This window comes from Eurosta solidaginis, chromosome 4 (assembly GCF_040869045.1).
Source record: "Eurosta solidaginis isolate ZX-2024a chromosome 4, ASM4086904v1, whole genome shotgun sequence".
Lineage (NCBI taxonomy): Eukaryota > Metazoa > Arthropoda > Insecta > Diptera > Tephritidae > Eurosta > Eurosta solidaginis.
In genome coordinates, this window is record NC_090322.1 from 64,729,677 (window position 1) to 64,743,385 (window position 13,709).

Consider the following 13,709-nt stretch of genomic DNA (forward strand, 5'->3'; position numbering starts at 1 on the left):
CAATTTTTGTTGTTATATCGGCCTACTGATTTGTAAGATCGCGGGTTCGAATCGATCTCAAGGCCTAACAATAAGTTTTTATCATTATTATTGTTATGATAAATTTTTTCTTAATTGAACAAATTTTTAAATTAGAATAGAAGAAAGAAAAAATTTTTTAGACAACTGCCAAAGCTCGTTGTATAGATCCATTTCGAGAACTGCTATATTCCTTCATCGGTAACGTTTAGGTGCCGCTGCTGTAACCATTTAGCCATCACAGCGGTTTTTTGTTTGTCTTCATTAATCCTACTTCTATTCTGGTTCGTGCCAATTGATATTCACAACACTGCGACATCTGTTGCAGAATGGATGTGAAAATTGGACTTGTTTGATGGCAATGCTGCCATAGTGTCATATTTTATTAACACTTTTTTTCCCCGTGCTCTGGGATGTATTAACAATTTTTGTTGTTATATCGGCCTACTGATTTGTAAGATCGCGGGTTCGAATCGAGCTCAAGGCCTAACAATAATTTTGTATCATTATTATTGTTATGATCAATTTTTTCTTAATTGAAAAAAATTTTAAATTAGAATAGAAGAAAGAAAAAATTTAGACAATTTCCAAACTTTACGCAGACATCAATATAGTTCAGCGAATCATGTTTTCATATGCGAATGAAAGATAATAGTCCGGCTAAGAAAGTACTTTTGCCGAAACCCACCCAGCAGAGCAAAAGGGCGGCCCCTACTCCGCTGGAAGGACCAGGTGGAAAACGATTAAAATTCAATTCGGTGTGACCAATTGGCGCCAGTTAACTCAAAGAAAAAGCCTTGTTGGATGGCCATAACCGTTTAAAAGATAAGCGCCAATTATGTGAGTAAGCATTGATAAGTTCCAATAAGCCGTTTCACGGTGGGCTCCAGTATTTTGCACAATACGCTTGACAGGACCTTATATGCGATACTCAGAATACTGATGCTGTTTGCAGGATTCCTCTTCTTGTAGACTAGGCAAAGAACATTAAGATTCCAATCGTCAGACACGCACTCATACGAACATATTTTGCAAAGAAGCTGGTGCATGCACCTCACCAACTCCTCGGCATCGTATTGAATAGCTCTGCTAGCAATCCATCAGAGCCCGCAGTCTTGTTGTTCTCCCAGTGCGTAAAACCTTCTTCCTATCGCCGTTACTACTGGTGGCTAGCAGTTCAAGCTCCTCACAGACACACGCCTTCCTGCCTCTGCTTTTGTTCTTCTTGTAAATTCGCATCCTTTTTCAACCCGCGGTAGCGTTCCCACATAGGGTGACCATGCGTCCAGGATCACCCGACATGTCGTCGCGACGTCTCGTATTTTTCCGAAATGTTCCGGATTTTACTAAATTCGTAGTAAGACGAGAAAAAGACCTGCGAATCCGAATGTGGCTTGTTTTTCAGAGATTTTAAAAATCGTTCAGTTCTTTTTTTCCATTCCAGATCATAACGCTAACTGTGAGCGAATGTTTTCATTACTAAATTCGCAATGGATGGACGAAAGGAATCGTTTCGATGTGGAAAACATAACGCACATTATGATCGTGCAATTTAATTTTGCAAACTTGACGTGCCATGATTTTTTTCGACATTTGTCAGACCCTATGAATGTTAAATTTCTAAAACAAATTGGCAGTTCACAGAATTATGAACTGAGTCAGAAAAAAGTGGGCAAAGATTCAACTGAAATTTAAATTTGATTTGTACTCTGAAGATTCACTGAAGCTATGTATCATATTTATGTTTCTCATGACTATTGGATAATGCAAGAAGTCTTGACTGGATATTATAATTTATAATGGAAAAACAACATTAAATGCGGATAGTAATATGAATTGTGAATCGTGTATAATTTTACTATTTTGCCAAGCCAGTTGCCCTTCCCCCCTCCCTCTCTTCGCATATTCCATATTCCCCCTTCCACCTACGTGAGTAAAAGGGGGGGGGGGGGGGGGGAGAGATTTGAACAAGGCGTCCCGGATTGGCGTACGAACGATCTGCCCAGCCTATTCACATCTTCGTTTTGTCGCGCCCGCTTTTAACGTAGCAATGTATGAATGTCTAAAATACGTCCTTGTAAGCAAAATTTTAAATCACGACCTTTGTAAGAAATTTTGTGAATTTGTGTATTTTCAACTTTTGTGGAGAGAAGCTGTTAGATTTCGAAAAAGGCAAAATTAGGCACACCTTAAAGTAAATAAATTTGTTCATACACGTATATATGTAGTTGTCCACGTCGTATGCGGTTTCCCCAAATAGTGATTGAAGAATAAAGATGTTGCAGGGACGAAAAATAGTGTGAAGCAAGCTTCACAAAACCTCTATTAGGTCACATTCCCCACTTATCACAGCAGAATTTATTAAACCTCCACTGTCTGTATTTGTTATATAACAATTATTTGTACCCTTTTTATTCAGCTAATTTGTTTAGAATTTTAACTTTTACTCTCTAAAACTCCAATCAGTGTATTTGTGTGCTTAAATTATGTTAAAAATTGTGTTAAAGTTTTTGGTGTGGCGGAAGTGACCTGCTAGAATTTTGTTACGCTCCGTTGAAGTTCGCGCATGCAACATCTTTATTCTTCGATCAGTCTTTGGTTTCCCAAAGCGCTGGGTAAACCGATTCTGATTTTTGCGCGATTAAACTTTATATTTACATACATATGTATATGCACACATACATACGAAATTAATTGTTTTGTGTTACCTACGCTGGCGTCGTTTGCGCTTTGAATTAAGGCGCTACTACTTGTACGTTTTTATCTTTTGAAATATCGAAAAATTATTGTGACGTCTATGAGTGACACTAAGTGATACTCACATCCCTAGTCTGATGCTAAGTAAATAAAGTCACAACAACAATAAAGCAGACAGTGACTTGTATCTACATAAACGAATCAATCATTATGTCTACACATATGTAGGTACACACAGCTGAGAAGCAAGGCACAACCATATGTAGACATCTTATTTGAGATGCTCCTAAATGTAGGCAATTATAATTATGGAAGTGTCGCTCACACATCCAAGCATGGGGTATGAGAGAAGCTATAAAATCGTGCCATTTTAGTTATAGCTGAGAAGTTTGAGAGCTCATGGACAATGCTAGTAGATTCTAGAAGATGCGAACGAGGAAACCAGAGAGTATAAAAGGCCGCAGATGTAGAGGCGCTGGAATTCAGTTTGAGTTGAGCAATCAATCAGTTATTGATTAATACTAGGTACAAACACACGCCATATTGGCAATTTATACCATTTGGGCAATTTATTACGCAATTTATCATATAATAAATTGTAATAACAAATTGCCAATTTAAAAAAAATTGCGTAATAAATTTTTTCAAACTGTAAATACAACCTTGTAAAGTGTGTTTATTGAGTAGATTTAAACGTCAGCATGGCTCAACTATATGGTTGGCTCATCTCATCAGCTGATATTATTTTTTTCATTTCACCGGAGTAGGAATTGTCAAAAGAGGTTGGCAAACTCAAAATGAAACCAAAACATTGAACACATTATCTTACAGCACACAAAAATTTTAAAGTTTTATGTTTTCATTCCATTCCATTCACCTAATTCCAACACGCACATTTTGAAGTTCTGAATACAGGTATGTTGTTGCTGTAGAGATGAGCCAACTGGCCATCAAACTACTATTGTGTAAGCTAAATTGAGTTGTATGAACACCACTCAATTTGAATTGATATTGCCTCAATTTATTTTTCTGTTTGAACATAGCATAAGCACGCGATCTGGCGGCCAATAGTAGAGTTTCATTTGAGTTATCAATCAGTTTGGTTATTAAGCCAGCGAGAAGCAAAGTATAAGTGTTATTGTGAAGTACTTTAATAAAGGCCATTTTTCCATTATTCAATATTGGAGTTATTTATTCAACAGTTTAGTGATACGAACTCAGCAGAGGATTGCAAATAAGAGGATTTGCAAGTAAATTCGTTACAATTGGTGTCAGAAGAGGAATTGTTGAATAAATTCCAGAGGACAACAAGGCAAAGTTCAGTGAATTGAAGATCAACAACTGAAGAAGGAGTTGGAGAGCCGTGGATTGAATACAAGCGGCGTTAAACTTGAACTTCAGGCACGGCTACGAGAGACAATGGAAGCAGAAGGAATTAATGTGGAAGAGTATGTCTTTCATCTTGATGGCGAGGAGACAACAAAAATTGAAGAGAAAAACGAAACATTTTAGACGGTTACCAGCACAGACTTGAACATGATATTGGCTGCAATATCTGCACAAACATCGACAGTAGCATCAATGTCGTCGCAATTGGCATCCCAACTGGAAGCGCAAGAGGCACGTATAACAGAAATGTCATCACAAATATCCACCAACATGTCATCACAACTGGAAGAACAGAAAACGTATATGTCATCACAGATGGAATCCCATGAGACACGCATAACATCCAAGATGGAAGAACAACTATAATCACAGGAGAACCGTATAACAGCGAACATTGAATAACAGGAGACACGTATCTCAGAAATGTCGTCAGAAATAACATCTAAAATTGAAGCACAAGAGGCACGTATATCAGAAATGTCGACACAAATTTCAGCACAGGTATCATCGCAGATCTCTGCACAACTAGAATCGCGTATGGAAGAGAAACTAACGCAGTTTCAGGAAGGGTTTAGTGGTCGACAAGATAAAATAGAGGCCATATAGTGTCATATATTTTGACACTTTTTTCCCCGTTCTCTGGAATGTATTAACAATTTTTGTTGTTATATCGGCCTACTGATTTGTAAGATCGCGGGTTCGAATCGAGCTCAAGGCCTAACAATAATTGTTTATCATTATTATTGTTATGATAAATTTTTTCTTAATTGAAAACATTTTTAAATTAGAATAGAAGAAAGAAAAAATTTTAGCAACGTTTAGGCGCCCCTGCTATAACCATTCAGCCATCACAGCGGTTTTTTGTTTGTCTTCATTAATCCTACTTCTATTCTGGTTCGTGCCAATTGGTATTCACAACACTGCGACATCTGTTGCAGAATGGATGTGAAAATTGGACTTGTTTGATGGCAATGCTGCCATAGTGTCATATTTTATTGACACTTTTTTCCCCGTGCTCTGGGATGTATTAACAATTTTTGTTGTTATATCGGCCTACTGATTTGTAAGATCGCGGGTTCGAATCGAGCTCAAGGCCTAACAATAATTTTTTATCATTATTATTGTTATGATAAATTTTTTTCTTAATTGTAAAAATTTTAAATTAGAATAGAAGAAAGAAAAAATTTTAGACAACTGGCAAAGCTCGTTGTATAGATCCATTTCGGGAACTGCCAAATTCCTTCATCGGCAACTACATAACTTAATAACTGATACTTAACATAGACTTGACTTTACTTGGCAACTTAGCCACATACACTTAGCGCATACAATCTGGCATCATAATCAGCTTTGAAATTTATTTTTAAATTAATGTCAACTTGTATGACAAAATGTCAAAATGAAATGGAAACAAACAAATGGCATCTCAAAATGTAAACGTCACTTAGAACTTACATAGAAAATCAAAATTCAACAGACTTCTAAGTCAGGTTAAGTGTTGCTAAGTTTTGAGTAATCAGTAACATGCAATGTTCATTTGACATAACTGTAAGTGACAGTTCTCAAGCCAAGTCAAGTCTATGCTAAGTATCAGTAATGGGGCCTTTAGTAGCTTACATTTTGTAGCTAGCTAAAAGTCAGCTAATTTCCAGAATCCCGAAAATAGTGAACTATTGACTAGATTGCTTTAGCAATTAATAATTTTTTCCGCGGGACCATTTATGGATCTAAAATTTTTGGACCTGGTTAATTATTTTTCTATCACTAAACAATCTGTGGTTTACCTCTTGTATTGGAAATGCATATTAATAAAGGATGCAATCTCGCCTTTTGCTGTGAATATTGTCAAATTTGAAAGGAGTGCATTGGATATAAGTATATAGGACAAAGGCAAATAGTTAAATGGGACAAAAAAAGTAATGAAATCTTAGAATTTAAGACAAAATATTGTCCCTATATCCTTCTTCAAAGACAATTTGGGATTGGATCATTGTAGTTTTTAGACGTAGAATCACATCATTAATGATCACTACGTCAATGTCTGCATTCTTTTTATGCAATAAAATAGCAATTGGAGGCTTTCCTGAGTAGCTAAGGATCGTCCTGTTCACAAGGAAGGAATCACACCAGAGCTTGCGGATGTGACGCTGTTGACGATGTTGATAAGCTTCGTGATGAAGATTAACCACTCATAATTTTAAAAGAAGTTGCTTTTTCAGAAGTGTTCTAAATAAGTATTCTAAATAAAGCAATTATTCGATTAGTGACATTCGAGTAATAAAAGTACAAAAATCTAAAATTGAATAGTCTAATTATTCGAATATTTTTAAAAGCCATATCCCGTAACATCCGAGAATATTACTGTGTGGTCGCCGTGGTGTGATGGTAGCGTGCTTCACCTACCACACCGACGATCCTGGGTCCACGCCACGGGCAAAGCAACATCAACAACAAATTGTAGAAAAAAGTTTTTTCAATTAGGAGAAAATGTTTCCAAGCGGGGTCGCCCCTCGGCAGTGTTTGGGAAGCACTCTCAGTGTACTGCTGCCATGAAAAGATCTCAGTGAAAAGTCGTCTGCCTTGCAGATACCGTTCGGAATCGGCATAAAACAAGTAGGACCCGTACCGTCAATTTGTAGGAAGAATTAAAAGGGAGCACGACGCAAGTTGTAATAGAAGCTCGGCCTAAAATCTTGTCGGAGGTTATTGCGCATTATATTTATTTATTTTATTTATAGAAGCAACTCTGCAAAAATTAATTTGCATTCTGCCGTTCGAAGTCGGCATAAAAACTGCGAAAGAAGATTTTTCAGCTCAGAACGTATTTTTTGGCCACCGCTCATGGATGAAGAAGAATGGGGAGGTCCTTAATCCATTGTCAGGACCAAGTGAAAATTAGTTTAAGGTCTTTGGTGTTTCCAATTGCGACTGTAAGTAAGTAAGTAAAGTACACACTACATACATAGGGCACGACAGGTCTAATCTGAATACCCATCCACTAAATGCGCTGTTTTTTTGGATCTGCCTAAAATTGTATCATCTGGGTACACGTACAATGTATGTAGATACTGTACCGAATTTACTTGCATATCCTCTTATTTGCAATCCTCTGCTGACTTCGTATCACAAAACTATTGAATAAATAACTCCAATATTGAATAATGAAAAAATGGCCTTTATTAAAGTACTTCACAATAACACTTATACTTTGCTACTCGCTGGCTTAATAACCAAACTGATTGATAACTCAAATGAAACTCTACTATTGGCCGCCAGATCGCGTGCTTAATCAATAACTGATTGATTGCTCAACTCAAACTGATTTCCAGCGCCTCTACATCTGCGGTCTTTTATACTTCTCTGGTTTCCTTGTTCGCATCTTCTAGAATCTACTAGCATTTTCCATGAGCTCTCAAACTTCTCAGCTATAACTAAAATGGCACGATTTTATAGCTTCTCTCATACCCCATGCTTGTAGGTGTGAGCGACACTTCCACAATTATAATTGCCTACATTTAGGAGCATCTCAAATAAGATGTCTGCATATGGTTGTGCCTTGCTTCTCAGCTGCGTGTACCTACATATGTGTAGACATAAAGATTGATTCGTTTATGTAGATACAAGTGACTGTCTGCTTTATTATACTCAGTTGAGCAGAGCTCACAGAGTATATTAAGTTTGATTGGATAACGGTTGGTTGTACATATATAAAGGAATCGAGATAGATATAGACTTCTATATATCAAAATAATCAGGATCGAAAAAAAATTTGATTGAGCCATGTCCGTCCGTCCGTCCGTCCGTCCGTCCGTTAACACGATAACTTGAGTAAATTTTGAGGTATCTTGATGAAATTTGGTATGCAGGTTCCTGAGTACACATCTCAGATCGCTATTTAAAATGAACGATATCGGACTATAACCACGCCCACTTTTTCGATATCGAAAATTTCGAAAAACCGAAAAAGTGCGATAATTCATTACAAAAGACAGCTAAAGTGACGAAACTTGGTAGATGAGTTGAACTTATGACGCAGAATAGAAAATTAGTAAAATTTTGGACAATGGGCGTGGCACCGCCCACTTTTAAAAGAAGGTAATTTAAAAGTTTTGCAAGCTGTAATTTGGCAGTCGTTGAAGATATCTTGATGAAATTTGGCAGGAACGTTACTTCTATTACTATATGTACGCCTAAAAAAAATTAGCAAAATCGGAGAAGGACCACGCCCACTTTTAAAAAAAAAATTTTTTTAAAGTAAAATTTTAACAAAAAATTTAATATCTTTACAGTATATAAGTAAATTATGTCAACATTCAACTCCAGTTATGATATGGTGCAACAAAATATAAAAATAAAAGAAAATTTCAAAATGGGCGTGGCTCCGCTCTTTTTCATTTAATTTGTCTAGGATACTTTTAACGCCATAAGTCGAACAAAAATTACCCAATCCTTTTGAAATTTGGTAGGGGCATAGATTTTATGACATTAACTGTTTTCTGTGAAAATGGGCGAAATCGGTTGATGCCACTCCCAGTTTTTATACACAGGCGTCCGTCTGTCCTTCCGCATGGCCGTTAACACGATAACTTGGGCAAAAATCGACATATCTTTAATGAACTTAGTTCACGTCCTTACTTGAACTCACTTTATCTTGGTATGAAAAATGAACGAAATCCGACTATGACCACGCCCACTTTTTCGATATCGAAAATTACGAAAAATTAAAAAATGCCATAATTCTATACCAAATACGAAAAAAAGCATGAAACATGGTAAGGTAATTGGATTGTTTTATTGACGCGAAATATAACTTTAGAAAAAACTGTATAAAATGGTTGTGACACCTACCATATTAAGTAGAAGAAAATGAAAAAGTTCTACAGGGCGAAATAAAAAACCCTTAAAATCTTGGCAGGTATTACATATATAAATAAATTAGCTGTATCCAACAGATGATGTTCTGGGTCACCCTAGTCCACATTTTGGTCGATATCTGGAAAACGCCTTCACACCACTCCCTTTTAAAACTCTCATTAATACCTTTAATTTGATACCCATATCGTACAAACTCATTCTAGAGTCACCCCTGGTCCACCTTTATGGCGATATCTCGAAAAGGCGTCCACCTATAGAACTAAGCCCCACGCCCTTTTAAAATACTCATTAACACCTTTCTTTTGATACCCATATTGTACAAACAAATTCTAGGGTCACCCCTGCTCCACCTTTATGGCGATATCTCGAAACGGCGTCCACGTATGTAACTAAGGATTACTCCCTTTTAAAATACTCATAAACACCTTTCTTTTGATACCCATATTGTACAAACAAATTCTAGGGTTACCCCTGGTCCACCTTTATGGCGATATATCGAAACCGCGTCCACCTATGGAACTAAGGATTACTCCCTTTTAAAATACTCATTAGCACCTTTCATTTGATACCCATATCGTGCAAACGCGTTCTATAGTCACCCCTGGTCCACCTTTATGGCGATATCTCGAAAAGGCGACCACCTATACAACAACCACCACTCCCTTTTAAAACCCTTATTAATACCTTTAATTTGATACCCATATCGTACAAACATATTCTAGAGTCACCCCTGGTCCACCTTTAGGGCGATATTTCGAAACGGCGTCCACCTATAGAACTAAAGCCCACTCCCTTTTAAAATACTCATTAACACCTTTCGTTTGATGCCCATATTGTACAAACAAATTCTAAGGTCACCCCTGGTCCACCTTATGGCGATATCTCGAAACGGCGTCCACCTATGGAACTAAGGATTACTCCCTTTTAAAATACTCATTAACACCTTTTTTTTGATACCCATATTGTACAAACAAATTCTAGGGTCACCCCTGGTCCACCTTTGTGGCGATATCTCGAAATGGCGTCCACCTATGGAACTAAGGATTACTATCTTTTAAAATACTCATTAACACCTTTCATTTGAAACCCATATCGTACAAACGCATTCTAGAGTCAACCCTGATCCACCTTTATGGCTATATCCCTAAATGGCATCCACCTATAGAACTATGGCCCACTCCCTCATAAAATACTCTTTAACGCCTTTCATTTGATACACATTCCAGGGTTTCCCTCGGTTCATTTTCCTACATGGTTATTTTCCCTTATGTTGTCACCATAGCTCTCAACTGAGTATGTAATGTTCGGTTACACCCGAACTTAACCTTCCTTACTTGTTTTTGTTGTGACTTTATTTACTTAGCATCAGAGTAGGGATGTGAGTATTACTTAGTGTCACTCATAGTCGTCACACTGCCCTCCACCTAAGTCTGATCGTCCCGATCAGACAAATCTCCCGATCTAAACGCTGCTAGCATCTCCAATTGAACCACTCTTCTACATCGAAGTTTCCCAATGGTTTGTATGCGGTAGATGGTGTCACTGATCTTCTTCACAACTTTGAACGGGCCTTCCCAACTGCACCGAAATTTGGATGGAACACCTTTCTGTCGGTGGTGGTTGTATAGCAGTACCAAATCTCCCTCTCGGAAACCTTCTGAATTATTTTCCTTGTCGTACCTGTGTTTCATCTTACTACTCATTATCCCGGATCGTTCCCTCGCACTCTGCTGCTGAGCCAATGAACTACTTCGTAGAGTTTGCGCTTGACGGATTGGTTTCGAATACTCAGCATCGTTCCCACGTTTCACAACAGTAGTGCGCTCTGGCTTGAAACTACCCCCGCATTTTTTCTGGGAAATTCGTTGCTTCGGTGTTGTGCGTCCATTAGGTTTTGTCAATGCCGGTCTTTTTCTCGCAGGTACTTTTAATTTCGCTTTATTTGGCCCATTCGATCCATCAACCTTTACCTTTGACTTTCGTGGCCTTTGTCGCCTTTTCTCCACCAGCACTCGATTACTGCTGAAACCTCTTTCCAAACTGAAGTTAAGTGGTACATCCTGGTTCTTATAGCGCATAATTCTTCTCCGCATATCGATCCTGATTTCATGGTCAACCAAGAAGTCCACTCCCAATATGACTTCATCAACGATCTCCGCCACAACGAATTTGTGTAAAACCATGACCTTCCCAATTAGGACTTCACATATCACTTCTCCCTGGACCTGGTTATACTCGCCTGTGACCGTACGTAACCTTGCTCCAGGTAACGGTTTTACTCTCCTGTTGACCAAGTCAGATCGGATCAAGGAATGAGATGCGCCCGTATCTACAGTCAGTACATGTTCTTTGCCATCCACATTCCCTCTGACGGTAAGACTGCTCGATTTTCTACCAATTTGCGACACAGATATCACAGGGAATTCAATATCTGGATCTAGCTCTCGATCTCTACCTCTTACTCGCTCTTGCTCATCTCCTCCAGCTTTGCGTTTACGGCCACCCACATTGTTGGAACTACTAGGATCAAGATCGCAATGACGGGCAATGTGACCGGACTTCCCGCATTTGAAACATTTGATAACTTTTTCACTCAGCTTTTGCGATCCTTTCAGCGCCTCCAATATTGCGTCTACTCACTCTGGCCTTTCTACCTCCACACGGCGTGCTTTGTAAACTGGCTTACACAGAAGCAATGCTGTTTCTTGAGTCAGTGCATGGGATACCGGTTCTGCAAATGTTGGCTTTGGGTTTGCGTATGTAGCTCGCTTCGTTTCCACGTCCCGTATGCCATTTATACAACTCTAGATTTTTACCCTCTCGGTGTATTCCACGGGTGCGTCCACATTTGCGAGATGTGCCAACCTTTCAACATCCGAGGCAAACTCCTGCAAAGTCTCATTCGCTCTTTGGTGACGGTTTTGCAACTCAATTTGGAATATCTGTTTCCTATGCTCGCTGCCATAACGTCTCTCGACAGCGGCCATCAATGCTTCATAGTTGTTCCGCTCTCCTTCGGGAATCGTCTGTAGGATTTCGGCTGCTGGCCCTTTCAATGCCACGAACAGAGCTGCAACTTTATCTTCAGCATTCCAGTTGTTCGCTGCCGACGTCTTCTCAAATTGGAGCTTAAATACCTGGAATGGAACAGAACCATCAAACGTTGGGGATTTTACCTTCAAAGTAGACGTTGAAGTGATTGGACGGTTCAATTGTAACTCCTGAATCCGATCTTTCAAAGCATATATCTCGGCCTCTATTTTATCTTGTCGACCACTAAACCCTTCCTGAAACTGCGTTAGTTTCTCTTCCATACGCGATTCTAGTTGTGCAGAGATCTGCGATGATACCTGTGCTGAAATTTGTGTCGACATTTCTGATATACGTGCCTCTTGTGCTTCAATTTTAGATGTTATTTCTGACGACATTTCTGAGATACGTGTCTCCTGTGATTCAATGTTCGCTGTTATACGGTTCTCCTGTGATTCTAGTTGTTTTTCCATCTTGGATGTTATGCGTGTCTCTTGGGATTCCATCTGTGATGACATATAGGTTTTCTGTTCTTCCAGTTGTGATGACATGTTGGTGGATATTTGTGATGAAATTTCTGTTATACGTGCCTCTTGCGCTTCCAGTTGGGATGCCAATTGCGACGACATTGATGCTACTGTCGATGTTTGTGCAGATATTGCAGCCAATATCATGTTCAAGTCTGTGCTGGTAACCGTCTAAAATGTTTCGTTTTTCTCTTCAATTTTTGTTGTCTCCTCGCCATCAAGATGAAAGACATACTCTTCCTCATCAATTCCTTCTGCTTCCATTGCCTCTCGTAGCCGTGCCTGAAGTTCAAGTTTAACGCCGCTTGTATTCAATCCACGGCTCTCCAACTCCTTCCTCAGTTGTTGATCTTCAATTCACTGAACTTTGCCATGTCCTTGTTGTCCTCTGGAATTTATTCAACAATTCCTCTTCTGACACCAATTGTAACGAATTTACTTGCAAATCCTCTTATTTGCAATCCTCTGCTGAGTTCGTATCACTAAACTGTTGAATAAATAACTCCAATATTGAATAATGGAAAAATGGCCTTTATTAAAGTACTTCACAATAACACTTATACTTTGCTTCTCGCTGGCTTAATAACCAAACTGATTGATAACTCAAATGAAACTCTACTATTGGCCGCCAGATCGCGTGCTTAATCAATAACTGATTGATTGCTCAACTCAAACCGAATTCCAGCTCCTCTACATCTGCGGCCTTTTATACTCTCTGGTTTCCTCGTTCGCATCTTCTAGAATCTACTAGCATTGTCCATGAGCTCTCAAACTTCTCAGCTATAACTAAAATGGCACGATTTTATAGCTTCTCTCATACCCCATGCTTGTATGTGTGAGCGACACTTCCATAATTATAATTGCCTACAATTAGGAGCATCTCAAATAAGATGTCTGCATATGGTTGTGCCTTGCTTCTCAGCTGTGTGTACCTACATATGTGTAGACATAATGATTAATTCGTTTATGTAGATACAAGTCACTGTCTGCTTTATTGTTGTTGTGACTTTATTTACTTAGCATCAGACTAGGGATGTGAGTATCACTTAGTGTCACTCATAGACGTCACAAAAATTTTTCGATATTTCAAAAGATAAAAACGTACAAGTAGTAGCGCCTTAATTCAAAGCGCAAACGACGCCAGCGTAGGTAACACAAAACAATTAATTTCGT